A 19,961-nucleotide genomic window follows, 5' to 3' on the forward strand; every position below is an offset into this window, starting at 1 on the left:
CTGCATCTTGGTTTTCCTTGCTTCTAACACCACATCTCTTCTTTGCTATATTTCATTATTGCCTCTTTGTCTTGTGCCCTTAAGTCACAGGTCAGTCAGTCCTTGGGATTGGAATGGGCATTAGAACTCGTTCAGCTAAACCACAACAGCTTGCCCTCTCTGTCACTCCCCAATCCAAAATGGAAATCAATCCACTCCATTTTTGGCAAGCATCCTCCCGAGCTCTGCTGAAATACCTCCAGTGACAGAGAACTCGCTAAATCTCAAGGCAGCACTGTCTGCTGTTCGAGATCTTCAGAGCTTATCTTAGTTAAGTTCAACCACCACCCACCTCCCCACAGCTCCCTTAGCCCTGATTCTCATCTCCGAGGCCCCAAAAATTTTATTCTCTCTCTCCTATGGTTGTCCTTTGGGTATATGAAGGCAGCTGTCACATCTCCTCACTGAGAAGTTCTAGGCCACCAGGCTTGATCTTTTTCAGCTTCTCACCCCATCGCCATCCATTGTTATGCCCTTTTCTTACATCAAAAGAGTACAATCGCCTCTCCTTCTGTTCCAGGCTAACCCTCCCACCTATGTTCTCGACTCCATCTCGTCCTGCCCTCTCTGTGACCTTGGTAACTGAACTAGACTTGGGAATCAATTAAAAAAAAGAGGAGGAAAGGTTCATACCCAAGTTTATAGCTTGAGAGACTGAACGAATGGTGAAGCCATCAATTCCAACAGGGAGAAGGGAGAAGCAGGTTTGGGAGGAAGATGATGAATTCAGGGTGGGGCCAGGTCGAGTTTGAGATGTCTGGGGACATCCAAGTGTAGATATCTGGCAGGTGGCTGGACATAAGATTCTGAAGCTTGGGGGAGAAGCCTGGGCTGGGGATGGAGATTAGGGAATCACCAGCATAGAGAAGGTGATTGGAACATGAGATGGGATAAGATTGCCCAAAGAGCGTACAAAGAGTGAGAATATCAGAAAGCCAAGGAAGGTATTTTGGGGAACCTCAACTTTTCAGAGGCAAGTGAAGAATGATACAGAGATGGGAAAGGTACAAGGAAAACCAAGAGAATTTAGTGAAATGAAAGCCAAAGAAGTAGAGAGTAGAGAAGGAGGGGTGACCAACCATGTCAAATGCGACGTGAGGTCCATCAAAAGAGCAAATGGGAATGTCCAACAAAGCTGGCTGTTATAAGATGAGGGATGAACTTAGAGAATGTAATTCCCATAGAGGGTTGGGGGCAGAAACCAAACTTCAGTGGGTGAGAAGAGGTTGAAGGGGATGCAAAAATAGCTTTCCCCATTGAGAAGTTTATATGAGAATAAGAGGAGTTTCTGATTTGGGAGTTGTGTTCGTTTCCTGGGTCTGCCGTACAGATTACCACAAACCTGATGGCTTAAAACCACAGAGGTTCACTCTCTCACAGTACTGGAGGCCAAAAGTCTGAAATCCAGGTGTTAGCAAGGTTAGTTCTTTCTGGAGGTTCTAAGGAAGAATCCATCCCATGCCTCTCTCAGTTTTTGTAGCTGTCAGCAATCTTTGGTGTTCCTTGGCTAGTAGACACATCACTCCAATCGCTGCCTCCATCTTTACATGGCCGTCCACCTCTGTGTCTCTCTGTGTGTGATTTGAATCTCCCAGTCTTTTAAGAGAACACCAGTCATTGGATTTGGGGCCCACCTAAAATCCAGGATGATCTCATCTGGGGATCCTTAAATTAATCATATCTGCAAAGATCCTATTTCCAAATAAGTTCACATTCACACGAATGAGGGATAAAGACTTCAACGTGTCTTTTTGGGGCCACTATTCAACCCACCACAAGGATCCAAGGATGATGGATGGCTACATGGATAGAAAAGATGCTGGGGGCCGGCCCGGTTGCATAGTGGTTAAGTTAAGTGCTCCGCTTCAGCGGCCCGGGGTTCGCAGGTTCAGATCCCTGAAGCGGACCTATGCACCACTCATCAAGCCACGCTGTGGTGGCATCTCACATACAAAATAGAGGAAGATTGGCGCCAATCTTCCTCACCAAAAAAAAAAAAAAAATGAAGGTGTGATGAAAACTCTCTCCTCCCTCACCAATCTATGATACCTAAAAAATAAGTCATCATATTAATATCTCATTAAAAATTTATTAGTTTAGGCAAGTGGAAATGTAAAAAGCCTCACTAGGGGTAATATTTATTCAACAAACATTTATTGAACTCTTCCTATGTGCCAGGCATAATGAAATCAATACGATATGAAAGTAAAAATCATTGTTAAATTAATCTCTGGAATTCTTAGTAAAATTTAAAAATCCAGAAAACTCCCAGCTCCTGGAAGTGCATATAGATTTTCTTTAATGCACGTACGATTTTTTATTTTTCACTTTTTATATCAACCCTATTGAGATATAATTTGCATACAATAAAATGAATAGATTTTAAGTGTGCAGCCTGTTGAGTTTTGACAAGTGTGAACACGGCCCCAATCAAGAGAGAGAACACTTTCATTACCCCCAAGAAGTTCTCTCATGTCTCTTTATAGTCAAATCCACCCCAGGCAACCTCTGGTCTGCTCTCTGTCACTACAGGTCAGTTTTGCTTTTTCTATAGTTTCATGTAAATGGAATTGTATTCTTTTCTATCTGGCTTCTTTTGCTCAACATAATGTTTTTGAAATTCATCCATGTTGCCATGTGCATAAGTAGCTTACTCCTTTTTATTACTCAGCAGTATTCCATTGTGTGAATGTACCCCAACTTATTTATCCATTCATCCACTGACAGACATTTGGGTTGTTTCCAGTTTGGAGTAATTATGAATCGAGCTGCTATAAACAGTCCCATATAGGTCTGGTTATACGTTTTCAATTCTCTTGGATAAATAGCCTAGATGTCTGAGGGCTGGGTCATATGGTAACTCTACGTTTTACTTTATAAGATATCGCCACACTATTTTCCGAGGTGGCTGTACCATTCCCATCAGTAACATATGACAGTTCCAGTAGCTTCGTATCCTCACCAACACTTAGTATTAATTATCTGTTTTTAAAAGCCATTCCATGGGCCGGCCCTGTGGCTTGGTGGTTAAGTGCGCGCGCTGCGATGCTGGTGGCCCAGGTTTGGATCCCGGGTGCGCATCGAGGCACCGCTTCTCCGTTCATCCTGAGGCCGAGTCCCACATACAGCAACTAGAAGGATGTGCAGCTACGACATACAACTATCCACTGGGGCTTTGGGGAAAAAATTAAATAAATAAAATCTTTAAAAATAAATAAATAAAAGCCATTCCAGTAGGTGCATAGTGGTAGCACACTGTGGTTTTTGTGTGTGCGTGTGTGTGTGTGTGTGTGTGTGTGAGAGAGAGAGAGAGAGAGAGAGAGAAAGAAGAAGATCAGCCCTGAGCTAACACCCAATGTCAATCCTCCTCTTTTTTTTTTTTAGCCGAGGAAGATTGGCCCTGGGCTAACGTCTGTGCCCATCTTCCTTTACTTTATATGGGATGCCGCCACAGCATGGCTTGACAAGTGGTAGGTCGGTGCACACCCGGGATCCGAACCTGCGAATCCTGGACAGCCGCACTGGAGCGCGTGCACTTGACCGCTACGCCACAGGCCAGCCCCCTTACCGTGGTTTTGATTTGCATTTCTCTAATGATTAATGATGTTGAGCATCTTTTGTTGTTTATTTGACATCTTATCTCTTCTTCGAAGTATCTGTTAAAGTATTGTGCCCATTTTTAATTGGTTTGCTTGGTTTCATATTATTGTGTTGTGAGATTATATAGATGAATATATATACATACATATGTCACTATCGGCTATGTGTTTTGCAAATAATCTGTGGCTTGTCTTCTTGTTTTCTTAACAATGTCTTTCAGAGTGTAGAAGTTCTACATTTTTATGAAGTCAAATTTATCATAGTTTTATGGTTTACATTTTTTGTCCTTTCTAGGAAATCTTTGCCAAAGTCAAGGTCACAAAGATTTTTCTCCTATACGTTTTGTTGGAGGTTTTATAGTTTTAGCTTTTACCTTTAGGTCTATGATCCATTTCAAGTTAATGTTTGCATATAGTGTGATGCATATGTTGAGGTTCGTTTATTTTCACATGGATATGCAATGGCCCTAGTACAATTTGTTGAAAAGACTATTCTTTCTCCATTACATTGTCTTGGCACCTTTGTTAAAAAGTGACCGTATACATACGGGTCTATTTCTCAGCTCTCCGTTCTTTTCCATTTATATCTATCTTTCTATTCTTTTGCCAATACCACATTGTATTGACTACTGTAGCTTTTCAGTAAGTCTTAAAATCAGGTAGTCTGAGTCCCCCAACTTTGTTCTTTTCAAAATTATTTTGATTATTCTGGATCCCTTACACTTCCATGAAATTTTTAGAATTAGTTTGCCAATTTCTAAAGAATAGAAGCCTGCTTGGATTTTGAATGAGTTACTTTAAGTCTATAGACCAATTTGGGGTGGCTTGACATCTTAACAGTGCTGAGTCTTCCAATCCATGGTATGAAATATCTCTGCATTTATTTTGGTTTTCCTTCATTTCTCACAGCAATGGTTTGTAGCTTTCAGCATAAAGGTCTTACATATATTTTGTTAAATCTATCCCTAAGCATTTCATGTTTTCGACATTATCATAAATTGTATTGTTTTAAATTTTTCATTTTACAATTACTTATTGTTAGTATATAACAGTAAACTACAGTTGTTACATTGACCTTGTATCCTGCAACGTTGCTAAATTCTCTTGTGAGTTCTAATAGTTTTTGAATGTATTCCTTAGGATTTTCTAAATACAAGAGTGTGCTGCCTGAAAATAGGACAGTTTTATTTCTTCCTTCTCAAACTGTATGCCTTTTTCTTTGCCTTATTGCCGTGGCTAGGACCTCAAATATGATGCTGAATAGAAGTGGTCAAAGGGAGCATCCTTGCTTTGTTCCCATATTAGGGGAAAAGCTTTCAGTCATTCATTATTAAGTATGATATTAATTGTAGATTTTTCATAGATGTGGTCATGTGTCCTTTTCAAAACTCTTAAATCACTGTTACTATTAATATTAGAAAGAGTGAGCGTATTTACTGTAAAACAGGCAAACAAGAGTGAAGGGTGGGACAGAAAATGCTCCGACCCTCTCCCACCAATCTCCCCCGCAAATGGAACGACTGTAATTATTTGGATACTGAGTCATGCAGGGCTGCAAATCTTTTCACTTGGGCAATTCTTCTCTTCCCCTGGAGTGTTACCTGAGCCCAGTCAATTCTGACTCGACGGTCTTCTCTGTATGCAGAGGAAAAGGAGCATTGTTCTTGGAATCAGAAGAGTTGGGATGAGAAATCAGCACAGCCTAGCAATTAAGAGCCTGAGCTTCCGAGTCAGATCCATCTGAGGTTACATCTTCATTGCAATTCTTACTGATGTGTGGTCTCTCTGGGCCTCTACTTGCACATCTGTAAACAGGCCATGCTCGCAGTACAGCTCTCACGGGCCTGAGATGTGACACACGAGATGTAAGACAGAGACACACATGTTCAGCCCTTTGCCTGCACAGAGCAAATCCACCACGAATGGGAATAGTCACCGGGGGTCTTCGGGCCAATTTCTTCACGTCTAGGACCCCCTAAAATGGGGATAACTCCACCTGCCTCCCAAGATCATGTAGAAATGAAATGAAAGAATAAATATCAAAGACAGAGCCAAACAACAAAGTCTGATTGGTGACTGGAGATTAGAATCAGAACTTGGTTTAAAATCCATGCTTGTTCCTTTCACTCAAAATTGATTTCCTGCGAGCTACAGCACTTGCTCCTTTATTGATCAACTTCTGAGATTGACCTACATTTTTCTGGATAGGCAATAGCTTCAATTTTAAAATAAAGATTAATCTGTTTTACTCTGGAATGAACAAACTCCACTTTTTTCCCTTTCTAAAACTGTTACCTTTTTCTAATGAAGTCTCAAAATGGAAGAGTGTTTGGTGAGCCACCCAATCCCAAGGATTTGGGTTAGGATATATGCCAGAAGCAACTTCAGTTATCTTAAGAATGTATATCCCTATTCTTTGTCTATGGATTAGAGTTGCTAAATTTAGTAAATAAAAACACAGGATGCCCAGTTTCATTTGGATTTCAGATAAGCAATGAATAGGTTTTTTGTATAAGTGTAGCCCATGCAATATTGAACTTTTTCCAGCACAGATGGATTGACCTGAATTTCACAGATGGTGCTAGGTACTTTAGATATTTTTCCTCATTTAATCTTCACTCACACATTTAAGAAAAGCCATGTGAGTCGCCATCATCTCCCATTTTATGAATGAGGAGATTGAAGCTGAGAAAGATCAAGTATCTTAAATCTAAAGAAATTATCTAGGAGAGTTTCATGGAAGGAGAGACCATTTCAAGCAAAAAGAATGAGTAAAAGGAGAGGATCCAGGAGTAAGAATGGCTTGCCCTGGGGATACTGAGTGTAGGAGTGTAGGAAAGAGGACATTTCTCCCAACCCCACACAGGAGAGGCTGCTGACCCGAGGACTCGTCGGAGCCCAGGATGCTGCCTGCACCACTTTCACTAGTGAATTACATCACTGGGCTTTCCTCCATCATCGCTGTGTGGTGTGGCTCTCACGCTCACTCTCTCGATCTCTCTCTCGCTCTCTTGCTCTGCCTCTCCCATCTCTTCCTTTCCCTTGCTGCTGCTGCATGATCATCACAGCTTGGCAGTCAGCAGTGGTAACGCTGTCACTTGGAGGAAAGATGAGGTCCTACTTGGACCTCGGGATTAAGTCACTTGCCTCAAAGACCTACATGGAGATGGAGCACTTGCCAGCTAATAACCAAATGGAACTTTGATTTTCCATTTGTCACTGCCTCTTGTACGGGTAAAACTGCAGCTAAGAGATGGAGTGACTGGGCCAAGCAGGATGCAGACACTCCCAGGTCCTCCCATCAAATTCCACTAAACACTCAACATCCAACAATAATGAGTCTGGTCTAGTTGGAGATGAGAATCGGAGCGTATTGGGAGGAAGATGACAAGGAGCCACCAAAGAGCACTGCAGGCAAACAAGAGCCACTTAAGATGTCTCAACAAAGCAGCAGCCATGGTAAAAGGGACCGAAGTGCTAAGCTTGTTGACCAGCCAATGAAACACCTTCAGCTTCAAGAGGAGTTTTTCTATAAGAGTGTGCAGTGTGGATTTGACACCAGTAGGAGGCCATCGCAGGACTTCTGGCCTTCAGTCAGCAAATATTAATCGGGCATCTTCTAACTGATGAGCATCGTGCAAGGTACTATTCTAGATGCCGAGGATACAGCGGAGAACAAGAGACACCTGGTTCCTGCTCTCCTGGAGCTTGTATTCTAGTGGGAGACAGACAATTAGCAAATAAACAAGTGAATAAATAAGCACGATTATTTCAGTTGGCAATAAGTGCTTTGAAAAAATAAAACTAGATGATGGGATGGTGGGGAGCAGGGGGCATGATTAGAAAACATCAGGGAAGTCATCTCTGGCTTCATTAGAGACTTGAAAGATCAGAAGGGGCCAGCCATGCAAAAATCTGGGGGGAGAACATTCCAGGCAGTGAAATGAGTAAATAAAAGGACCTTGAAGAGAGAACAGATGGGCCATGTGGCTGGAGCAGAGTGAGTGAGGGGGAGAGGGGAAGGGATTGAGGTCAGATGGGTGGGAAATGGCCAAATTACCTAAGGCCTTGCAGACCAAGATAAGAAATGTGAACTTACCCAAGTACAAGGGCAAGACTTTGGCTGAAGTGGTAAACAGTGGCAGCAGAGAAGAAAGGTTCCAAAGGTCACTTCAAAAGTGGAGAACGGGCTGGCCCCGTGGCTTAGCGGTTGGGTGCGCGCACTCCGCTGCTGGCGGCCCGGGTTCGGATCCCAGGCGCGCACCGACGCGTCGCTTCTCTGGCCATGCTGAGGCCGTGTCCCACATACAGCAACTAGACGGATGTGCAGCTATGACATACAACTATCTACTGGGGCTTTGGGGGAAAATAAATAAATAAATAAAATTATAAAAGGATAACTTTTTTTAAAAAAAAAGTGGAGAAGACAGGGCTTTATGACAGGTGGGAGGTGAAGAACCCAACAGGAATGTTGACCTAGTTGGGCTCAATTCCAGGACACGGATTGGCCCACGTTTATAGTGGGCGGGGAGCTATGTTATAAGAGGTGTGTTCTTCTTATGACATCCTCTTACATCCATGGATTCTCATCTCTCCAGCCACTTGTCCCATGTGGTCAGAGGGGTATACGATTCCAGGATTCATACTGGGCTTGGGGAAGGATGAAGATCCCTTAATAAGCCATGGATCTAGCCCAGCTTACCAAAGAGAGCAGCATTAGGGGTTCAGCCCATGCCCCACTAATAATAAAATGGCACCTCATTCCTTCTCCCCTATTGTCTTGTTTCCATGTATCTCTATCAGGGACTTTGGGCTAAAGGGGGTGGCTGAATCAAGGCTGATTCAGGCATCCCTGGGTCCTATAATCAGATACCACCTAAAGCTTCCCCAAGCTCACAATGGCCCCTAACACACATAGAAGAAATTCTGAAGGATATACATCAAAATGTTTTTTAAAAAATGGTTGTCTCTTGGAGGCAAGATCGTGGATGGTTTATATTTTCTTCTTACGCTTAACCATATTTTGCAACTTTGCTACAACTAATATTTCTTACCTGAATGGCAAAAAAAGTAAATAAAAAGGATGATGGTTTATGCAATTAGATGGGACAATTCTCCTGTATTATAAGTGCTCCTCATATTTTGGGAAGAAAACTAAAATATTCTAAAGGAAAATATTTCCTTCTCATGTTTCAGAAAGGCATGAGTCTCCTCTTTTACAAAATGTACAGCACTCTTGAGTTAAGATCTGGGCTTCTCCACAGTGTAATATCCACAGAACATAACCTTATCCCCAAAAAACCTGACATTTGAGCTTCGTTTTTATTACCTTATCTGCCTTTACAGCTCTGTTGTAAAGATGTTTATTTTCAGCAACATGAGTGATCAATTCTCTTCTCGTCTCCCCCCGCCAGCATTCTTCCAGTCTCAAAGTGCCTTTGAAAACCTCAGGATAAAAACCAGCATTCGCTAACGGTGGACATGCTTTCCTGATATTGTATTGTCTGTGCTTGTGTTCAAAAGACCATTTTGTTTTCTCATTTTTGTCCTACCTGATTTCAAATCATAGTTAAAAAAAAATGAAACTGACAATTGTCTGACCAAAATTAATGCAGGTTTCCATCTTGCTATTGGAAATCGTCAAATATCACATTTCCCTTTGAAAAGCCAAAACTCCAAATTAGAGCTTACGCACCAGCACTCTGGGTTGTTGAATTTGGCTGCCATGTGTGTTTTACTTAGCTCCTGGCTTATATAGCCTGCACAGTGCTTTAAATTGGAATTTGTTATCCATGTTTGCAAATCAGGAGATTTAAAAGTTCACAATCCAGATTCCCAGCTTCTCTTGAAAAATCTGAGGATATAACAGTCCTGGGTTTATACAGCCACTTGGCAACCCCAGCTTGGAGCTAAGTGTTACTTAGCATGGGCATGGGCTCTCCTGTTCGCCAAAGTCTCCACTACTCCCTATCCCATGACCAAGTTTCAATTGCCGTTTATCTTCTTATACCTGGAACACTTTACTTGTTTAGGTTACCTGCCAGGCCTCTGTAGATATCTGAGTTTGCAACTTCTCATCCCAGTCAAATAGAGCAAATTCGGAGATGTTTCATTGTTTCATTTGTATTTCAAAATTGTATCTGTGCTTCAAATTGCATGAGGACAAAAACATTGTGTATAGGGGATGGTAGAGAATGAAACAAAATATAAAAAGACTAGCTGGAGGCCCTTGAATAGATACATCATCTGTTTATGACTCAGCTTTCCACTTGTAAATTTTCATTTAACAAACATTTAGTGAGCATTTCCTGTATTCAAGGCTCTGTGCTAGGAAGGGATGGAAAGATAGATTACACGCTGGAGCTGGACTGATTTGAAAGCATGGCTGCAATTCTTTGTTTGACATGCCTCCCAACGGAGGGCGGGGGGTGGGTGGTATGTCCCCTCTATTGAATTTGGGTGGGCTTGCAACTGCTTTGATCAATGACCAAAATGATGGTACATGACCTCCAAGGCTAGGTCATAAAAGGCCACACAGCTTTCGCCTTATTCACTGAGACACTCACTCTTGGGGCCCAGAGCTGCAAGGTAAGAAGTTCTACTAACCTGGGGCTTCCAAGCTGTGAGGAAGCCCAAGCCACATGGAAAGACCACTTGCAGGCAATCTGATCACCAGCTGAGGCCAGGCTTTGAGTCAGCCCAGCCCACACACCATCCACGTGAGTGAAAAAATCTCCAGATAACTCCAGCCCACAGCCATTCAGGTCACCCCCAGTTGTTAGAATCTCCCAGCGGAGCCCTCAGACATCACAGAATAGAGACCAGCGATCCTGCTGTGCGCAGTCTGAATTCCTGACCCATAAAAACTGTGAGCGTAATGAAATGGTTATCGTTTTACGCCACTTCAGGGTTGGGGTGGTTTATTACACAGCAATAGTTCACCCAACAGGAAAATACAATTTGGGGGAGCATAATTATCATAGCTAAATATTCACTGGGCACTAAGAGCCAGATACTTGGATAAGCTTTTTAAAAGCATCTGTTACCCCATATGGTTCTCACAACAATCCTTTTTTGAAGTAAAACAGGCTACGTAACTTACCTAAAGGTCACACACCTTCTAAGTGGCAAAGCCAGGTATTCTACCCAAGCACTCCGATTGCAGTGCCCACTCACTTGGCCCCTCATGTTGCTGTCCTCTGAATTCCAGAAACAGCGGAATCAGTGGGGATCTCACGGCATGGACTGAAGAAGTCAACCACAAGCAGAAAGTTTTTTTGAAGTTGCATATTCTATCTTTAAAACCATTGGAATATTATATTTTTGTGCCCCATATAACCATTGCCTGCTATCTCAGTCAGTTCTGGAGGCTGGACACCCAAGATCAGGGTGCCAGCATGGTTGGGCTCTGGTGAGGGCTCTCTTCCTGGCTTGCAGATGGCCGCCTTCTCGCTGTGTCCTCGCATGGCCTTTCCACGGTGCATGCATATGGAGAGAGAGATCTCTCTCTCTTCCTCTTCTTATAAGGCCACCAATCCTATCAGATTAGGACCCCGCTCTTTTGACTTCATTTAACCTTAATTACCTCTCAAAAACCCTATCTCCAAATACAGTCACATGGGGGGTTAGAGCTTCAACAAATGAATTTGAGGCGGGACACAATTCACCAAATGGCACATATAACTGCTACACATGGTTGTATAGGTTGTCCACTGCACAAGGGCCCCCAGCCAAGACGGCAAGTGGAGACTGAAATCCAGGCCACACTACCCTCACTAAGGTGGGCATCCTGGCATGAGCTACATCCACCCAGAGGAAGGAGTATCTTTTTCCAATTCCCATGATCAAGCCGTATGGGCTAGTGGTGTCCCTGGTGGCACCAAGCAGAGAGTTGCATAGTACGGGATTGACATTGACCATAAATCTATCCTTGCTTTTAGGGGGAAAAACCATATACAGATGTCCTACAAATGACTGGGCACAATCATGCTTATATAAGCATAACCACCCAGATCATTGTCATCAGCAAAGCTCACGTGTAGGCTAAGAGGGAGGACTTCAAACTCCGCCAGACTTGAGTTTGCATTCCACCTTGCCACTTATCAGTTCTGTGACTCTGAACAAGTTGCTTAAACTATCTGAGCCTCATATTTCGGAGCCTCGATTTCTTCATTGATCAAATGGGGATAAGAAAACCCACCTCACTGCAGGATTGATTCAACAAGTAAGTGCAAATAAAACCCTTAACACAGGCCTGAGCTCGTAGGTGCTAAGTGAAAGCTTGTTGCTATTGGTGTCTATCAGTATTCATATTTTAAAATAGAGGATATCCCTGTAGGTCAACATAGGGCTTTAACAGGCATGTGGGTTCATCAGCCTAGTTATCGAGAGATGGACACTAAAGAACAAGAACATGATGGAATATTCTTTGAAAAATGGGCAACAATAAAAGCCATAATCCCTAAGGTTCAGATCTGTGACTTAGATTCCAAACTACTTCTGATCATCCCAGCCTCCAGGAGTTCCTCCAAGTCAGTGATTCTAACCTCTCTTGGATCACAGCATCTCTAATGAAAAGCCTGGACCTTCTCCCCCTATGAATACACACCTGCCCCTAAACACAACATGCTGACATAATTCAGGGGGTATTGGGAGACATTATTCCTCGAAAATCCCATGGGCTGATGGTTGATATACCTCAAGTCAGAAATCCCCAGTCTGTAAGTGGAAGTAAGTGTTCATCCTTCAGTTCTAGAAGGATTTTGTGTCCTTTCAACAACACATCAGGTTCACAATATTTTCCATGTAAATGATTTGAAGGTATAACTATACATTTACATCCTGCTAAATATTTGTATCAAGGTGATCACAGAAAACACTGAATGAGACTTTGGGAATGTTAAACTATTGTGACAATCCTTTTGGGCCTTGGGGCTAGACCACAGTGTGATTATTTAGGCTGGAATGTACATAAGATGGGAGTGATATTCCCACTACCAATTAGCATGAAAGGAAATTTTGGATGGGTAAGGGAATGAGATGGCCCCAGGAAAGGAGAAGGTAGGAACCTCTTTCTACATCTGGTCTAAGGGACATTGGCCCACATACCAACACATGAAAGAGCCTGGCATCACCTAGTGTCACTCAAAGATGAAGACACGGGGCTGGGAACAAAGAGTAACCCGAAACATTTGCTTCTGAAGCAGTAGGAGCCCCATCAGGGCAGCAAGAGCAGTGAAAGGAGGCAGGCCATCAATTCTGGGTTGAGGGTGGAAAATTAATTACAGGCGTTTATGCCTTTTCCCCCTTCAATGATAGCATAAGTGTCAGAAAATGTTCACCAGCTGGCCCAAAAGCCATTCCAAATCTCCTTCTCCCTGACCACCTGAGCCAGAATCTCACTTTCCCAGTCTCCTCTGCAGCAGGGATAACCATGCGATTCCATTCTGACCAATGAGGGCCTTTGGGAAAATCTCTGACGTCCTGATAAAAGGGACTGAAATGCCCACTACAGCCCTCTTTCTCCTTCCTGCCTTGAAAGTGAATATGCATCCCAAGGTTGAGGAGATTATCTCAGGAAGGTGAAGAGACAACCATGAAGATGAAAAATAGACATGCTAAGGAGGCCAGAGAAGAGAGGCAGAACGAGCCTGGTCCTTCATACCCCCATTGCAAAGCCAAACCAACACCAGAAACTGCCCATCTCCAGACTTCAAGTTGTATGAGAAAAACTAAATCCTATTTGTCTCAGCCACGGTTAGGTTTTCTGTTACTTGCAGCCAGAAATATTCTTTTATAATTCAGTAAAGACGTTGAAACCGTATAGAGCCATGGTCTACCAGTTATCTGTTGCTGCATAGTACATCACTCCCAAAACTTAGTGGCTTAAGACAACAACCCTTCATTTAGTTCATGCTTCTGCAGGAGCAGGCTTGAGTGATTTCACCTGGGCTCTCTCATACATCTCCAGCAGGTTGGAGGGTTGGCTGGGGCTGGTTGGTCCTGGATGGCCTCACTCATACGTCCGGAAGTATGGCTGAATGTCAGCTGGGGGAAGACGGTGCCATGTGTCTCTCATCACCCAGAAGGCTAGCCCGGGCTTATTCACGTGGTGGTAGCATTCCAAGAACAGCAAGAGAGGTCAAGCCCTGACGCACAAGCACTTTTCAAGCCTCTGCTTGCGTCATGTCTGCTGAGATCCCATTGGCTGAAGCAAGTAACATGGACTACCCTGTTCAAGGGGTGAACAAATAGACTTCAGCTGTTTGGGAGTGTAAGGTGTTGCAAGGGCATGGATGCAGGGAGGAGAGTAATTTGGGCCACTTTTTACAATCTACCATACATGTGGTACAGAGAAGGGGGAAAACTGCATCAGCTGAACAGATTTCAACCAAATTCTGGAAGATGAACAGTCAATGGAAGAAATTGATAGAGCAGTCCGATGAAGCCAGTTTACAGTAATCATAGAGGCAGTGAATTAAGGAATTAAGAGCTGGCTTGTCCCACAAAACCCCAGAAAGACTTGAAACTATGAGACCAGATATATTGAGGAGCAAGACAAAAGCCTGGAAAAAGAGGAATTCATTGGAAGTCCAATTCCCTTGCCCAGACACACTCCCTAACCCTGGCTCACAGAACATGGACAGGAGATTGGAGGTTTCTTCTCTGGAGAATATAGTGGTCTCTTGGAAAATCCTCCATGTTCTGCATTTGGGGACAGCTGACTCCCCATTCAAATACCCAAAACAAAGTCTACCAGTCAACCACAACTCAGACACCAAACTGTCTCTCTCTAAGTATGGGGAGGTAACCAAAGATCACCAGGCATTTGAGGAAACCCTCCAATGTGGAAGAGAGAGGTCCAATATAAGCCACAGCAATTGTTGGCACAGACAACCCGGTCCCAGAGAATAGCCACTCTATGAGGGTCAGCAACCAGCTCAAAGGCTAGGAAGACTTGGTGGATATGTTTCAGACATGCTCGGGGAAACACCCAGACAAAGCTGGAGGATCTTTCAAAGCGCACAGATTTCTGGCAATTAACCAGTTGGTGACTCATTCAGTTGGTAATGAGTGTGCAGAAAAGGTGTGATCTCATTGTTGTCACAGATCTGTGAGGCTGGAGGCGTGCAAGTCATGCTTAATAATATGCTTTTATAATGATAATATACTTTTAAGAGTAATAAAAATAATAATAATTTGTTTCTGGAAGGAAAAAAATAGAATGTTGATGGGTGAAGGTGGAATCTTCATTCATAATTTCCAAAATTAACAATCCATAATGTTATCATCTGTTGCAATGACATATGAATAAATCATTTACGTTGTGTTTCCAGACTTGGAGGCCACTCTGTAGAGCCATGCAGATCATCAACAAACACAGAAGGGTCAGTCAGAAGAAGCAGAGCAAAGAAAACCAAGTCTAAGATCACAGGACCAAAAACAAAGAGAACAAGATTCAGAATGGAGGGGAGAAGCCTTCTTGTCGGACTGGAGGATAATAAATAGATATAAAAGATATAAAAGAATTTCTAAAGGGACTGCCTGTCCAATATCTCTTCTCCCCTTTTTCCTTAGTTATAGAACGCTGATTTTCTTCCAGGAGTCAGCATGCCCAGCTAAAATAACATGCTTCCCAGCCTCCTTTGCAGCTAGGAATGGCCAATGGAAGCAGAAGTTGTGGGTAGGACTTCCTGAAACTCTCCTGAAGAGAGAACTAGACGCTTTTCCCACTCCCTCCTTTTCCTTCTTCCTCCCTGGTATGCTGGCAAGATGCTGGAGCTCCAACTGCCATCTTGGACTATGAGGCAAATTTGAGGATCAAAGCTATATGCCACAGATATTAGAGAAGAAAACTAGAAAGAGTTTGGGGTACTATATTTGTGTTGCTGACCCAGCTCTTTAATGTGAAAGAGACTAAACCTTTTGTATCAGACAAGATAGGATAGATTATGACATGATAACAAAGAGCCCCCCCAAACCTCAGTGGATTAAAACAACGAGGTTTATTTCTCATTCATGCTGCATACGCATGATGGTTTAACTCACTCCAGGATCCAAGGTGATGGGACAGCCACCATCTGGAGCACTGCTGGTCACCAAGGACCAGGGGAAAAGAGAACATGGCAAGTCATGCACTGGCTCTTAAAGCATTCACATATGTCCCTTCTACTTGCATTTGATTGGCCAAAGGAAGTCACATGGTCATGCCCAACTGCAAAGTAGGTAGAGAAGAGTGAGTCTACCATGGGTCTTGAAGACAGAGAGCCAAGAATATTTGGTGAACAGTACAAATAACTAGCACACCTCTTTCTAGTTTAAGCCACTAGTTTGGGCTTTCCAGTACATATAGCTAACCCTGATTCTAACTGGTATTGGGGACCAAGTTGTCAGAAAAGTTCCATCCCCGTGTGGGCCAGTGAGCTTCACGCCATGCCCCTGGGAGAAGCAGGAGGTAGGAACTCCCATCTGCCACCTTCCTTCTTTCCAGCAGTGGGAAAATAGGACAACAGCAACAGGGACTGGGACTCACTGAGCACAATTATTACTCCCATTCATGCTCCCAGAGGTTCGTAGGCTCAAGGGCACACAGCCAGTCAGAGGCAAAGCGAAAACTGAACTGAACTTTGGTGCTCAGAGCTACCTGATAAATCCCTCAGATACCCAGAACTGAGCTCAGGTCTCCTGGCCCTGAGGCCCATTGGAACCTGCCACCGTTTCCCTACCAGCCAGCGCATCCTTCCTATCCTAGTGGAGACTGGTTGTTCTCATGGCCCTTTCCAGCTTCGACTTCTAACCCAGGAGGCAGCACCAGGAAGTCTAAAAGGTCCTCTTGTAAGTTTTGCATTTATAACTAAGATCTTCCCTTCACTTTGATTTCCAACAAGAGGCCACATCCTAGCTTCTCCACTTAAAGCACTGCCATTTCTCTCATTCGCCCTGCAATATGGCGTTTGTTAGACAGTAGATAAATGGGATTCCAATGAAGGCTCTATTTTGCCAGTCAAAATGGGAAGAGGACACTAAGACTAGAAATCATGAAGAAAAATATTTCTAGACTTGAACATATCATTTTTTTCTGTACAGCTTAGACACTAAAAACAGAAGTAACATTCAAATGACAAATCAGAAGAAAATATTTGCAATGCATATGATAGAAAATGGGTTAATAGCCATGATATATAAAGAACAACATATCTTTATATATCATTTTTTATATATCTTGTTTATATATCAACAAGATATATATATCTTGTTGATATATAAAAAATCTTATTGATATATAAAAAATCAACAAGAAAAAAATGAACAAGACCATAGAAAGTGGAGAAAGGATTAACAAACGGGAACAGATACTCAGCCTCCCTAATAACCAAATAAATAAGATTTAAAATTACTGTTTTCATCAGATTAGCAAGAGATTGATCTTTTGCAGAATTGACGAGGGTAATTAGAAATAGACACTCTCATATATTACTGGTGGGAGTCTAAATTAGAACAATATTTTGGGAGAACAATTTGAAACATCTATCAAGATTTTAACATCAAGTTGTATAGATTAAATACCTACAGCTTTTTGTATGTCAGTCCTACCTCAATAAAGTGGTTAAATTCTAAAATAAATAACGAGCCTACTTCCTAGGGTGGTTGGACACTGAGTACTCAAGGCACATCCATAGAGCGAATGAATGAGCCAAGGGTGCCAAGGCTGTTAGAGCAGAAGAGCACTTTTTTCCAACCACCTAAACTCTGCAGGAGCACATTTCCCACCCTGCAGCCACAGTGATCTTTCAAGAACCAAAGCTGGTCATATTCTTCAACCACCTGAAACCCTTCAATAAACATACAATCCAGGGCCGGCTGGCGGCATAGCGGTTAAGTGCGCGTGCTCCGCTTCGGTGGCCCAGGGTTCACAGGTTTGGATCCCGGGCGCGCACCAACGCACCGCTTGTCAGGCCATGCTGTGGCAGCATCCCATATAAGGTAGAGGAAGATGGGCATGCATGTTAGCCCAGAGCCAGTCTTCCTCAGCAAAAAGAGGATGATTGGCATCGGTTGTTAGCTCAGGGCTAATCTTCCTCACAAAAAAAAAAAAAAAACAGAGAGAGAGAGAATTCAATCCAAACATCTGAGCCCCACCCCCCTCTGCCGCCTCGCCTTGCCCCACTCTCCGCCTCATTCACGTCACTGCAGCCCCCAAAGTGGGGGCTTTGCACATTCAGTGTCCTCCCCAGGCACACCCTTCCTCCTGCTCTTCCAATACCTGGTGTTCCCTCATCCTGCACATCTTGGCTGAAATGTCGTGTCCCAGGCTTTCCTGACAGACCGCTCCAAAGCCAGCACTCACCATGGGTCTCTATCAAACACTCTCTCTGTTTCCTTCTCAACACTTAGCACGCTAGGCATGACGTATGTGTTTATTACATGGGTTTTGTCCATCCCTCTGCCCTCATTGGGCTGTGAGCTTCATGAGGGCACGAACAGGTCGGTTTTGCCTGTGTCCTTGAATGCCAAGCACTCGCACAGTGGGACCGCATCAAGCGTGTGATAAGTGAAGGAATGCCAGGCTCATCAGAGGACCTTCACGCCTTCACGTGGCCTCCCAGGAAGCTCTACCTTCTGGGAGAGAGCGGGACCTGTCACACCAGGACAAATGGGCTCCAGCCTGCAGGAGAGCCAGGCTTCCCCATGAAAATTAAGCTGGCGTTCCGATGTTTGCAAAAAGAGAAAAATGGAAATGGAGTGGCTCGCAGAAGAATACTAGAGGGCTGGGAGGCAGACCCCTTACTTTGGGCTGTGGGGCCCTATCTAATCTGTCTCGCAGACCGCCATTCTCTGTTTCCTGGTCTGCTTCCCCTAGTAGACTGTGAGCTGTGAAGGCAGAGACACAAAGATGCTACGATGAGGCTGTGTCCCATCTCGCCATCTCTTCAGTCTGAACACACACCTGACATAGAGTCGGCATCCAATTACTATTTGTTGAAAGGCTGGTAAATCCTGTATCTTGTCCCTTCCCTCCTTCCAGTCTGCTCTGCAAAAAAGTGAAAATAACTGTGTCCAGATGCTTATAGATTTTAACAGGAGATGAGTCCGAACAGGAAGGAAGAAAGGTGTTTTTCCTGATAGAAAAACTCTCCTTGGCATTGATTTTTGTTGTTGATGATGATGAATGCATTTATTTTCTTATCTCTGCATTATAAGAAGAGTGAGCAAAGATCTTAGATACTCAAGGCAGGTCGAGTTTCAAATAATCTCTCCTTTTGCCCTCACAGCTGCACTTATGTTTCCAATTTCCAGTTCTGGGTTCTGAATTTTAGGAAAAACCCAAGAATAGACTTTGTCACCTGGAGAGAAAAACTTGTTCTTGGGTTTGTTTAATTAATAATGGCTGCTATGTATGGCTACTTTGATAATTTTCCATGCCCTTTGCTATGTGCCTTGCAAGCATCACATACTATTGAAGCCAGGACTTTGTGTGAGGTGGAGATTATTTCATTCCCAGTTTGCAGAAAAGGAAACTGAGGCTCGGGGTGTTAAGCAGCCTGTGCAAGGTCACTGGGGGTTTTCTCCTGTGCAATGCCAGAGCCCAAGTTCTCAAGGTCGAGTCCCACTGTGCTTGATTTGTTTCTATTTTCATGACTGTCCTTGACAAGAGCTGGGTCGTATCCCTCCCTCTCTTGTAAGCAAGGCCTGTCTCATAAAGGAGCTTTGATAGGTCAGCCTCCGGAAACCATGGGGTTACTTTTCCGAGCATAATTCTCATTTTTCCAGTTGCTTGACTTCGTGGACTGTTCACCAGAGTGGAACCCCCTTTTTATGAGCCCGTGAAGAGGTTCCATCACAGAATACCAGCTCTCCCTGCAGCCCGTGGTCATTACTGAACTAGAGAACCCTACACAGAAGAAATCCAAAACTCCCAGGCTGGCCGGGGTGCATTCTGATTTTTGCAGGGCAGAGAGGTTACTGCCAACTTCTCCCCTCATTCCTCCTCTTCCTCCTTCTAACTTGTCATTTTATTTCCAGCTGCCCCCTTCTGTCCACCCCAGCCTCTGAGAACAGCTCAGGGCAACAGCAGCATGTCTCTCCCAACATTTGCACTGAGCAATTCGTTCTTCCCAGCCATTGTGAACACTCCGACGGTGTGCTCTGAGAGACAGGCCTGGCATTCTCCCAGCCATTAGAGCACCTGAGTAACTTATTACTCCCAGAAAAAGGGCCCCTCCCCACACAATTTCCTCTCACACCTTCAGATTTCCTCCAAAGAGCTTCTGTCTGCCGACAGGGGGAATGAAGTGGCGTTTGAAATGAAGGCCCGGTTGCATT

Source organism: Ceratotherium simum, chromosome 35 (assembly GCF_057802395.1).
Source record: "Ceratotherium simum simum isolate JZ-2026a chromosome 35, ASM5780239v1, whole genome shotgun sequence".
Lineage (NCBI taxonomy): Eukaryota > Metazoa > Chordata > Mammalia > Perissodactyla > Rhinocerotidae > Ceratotherium > Ceratotherium simum.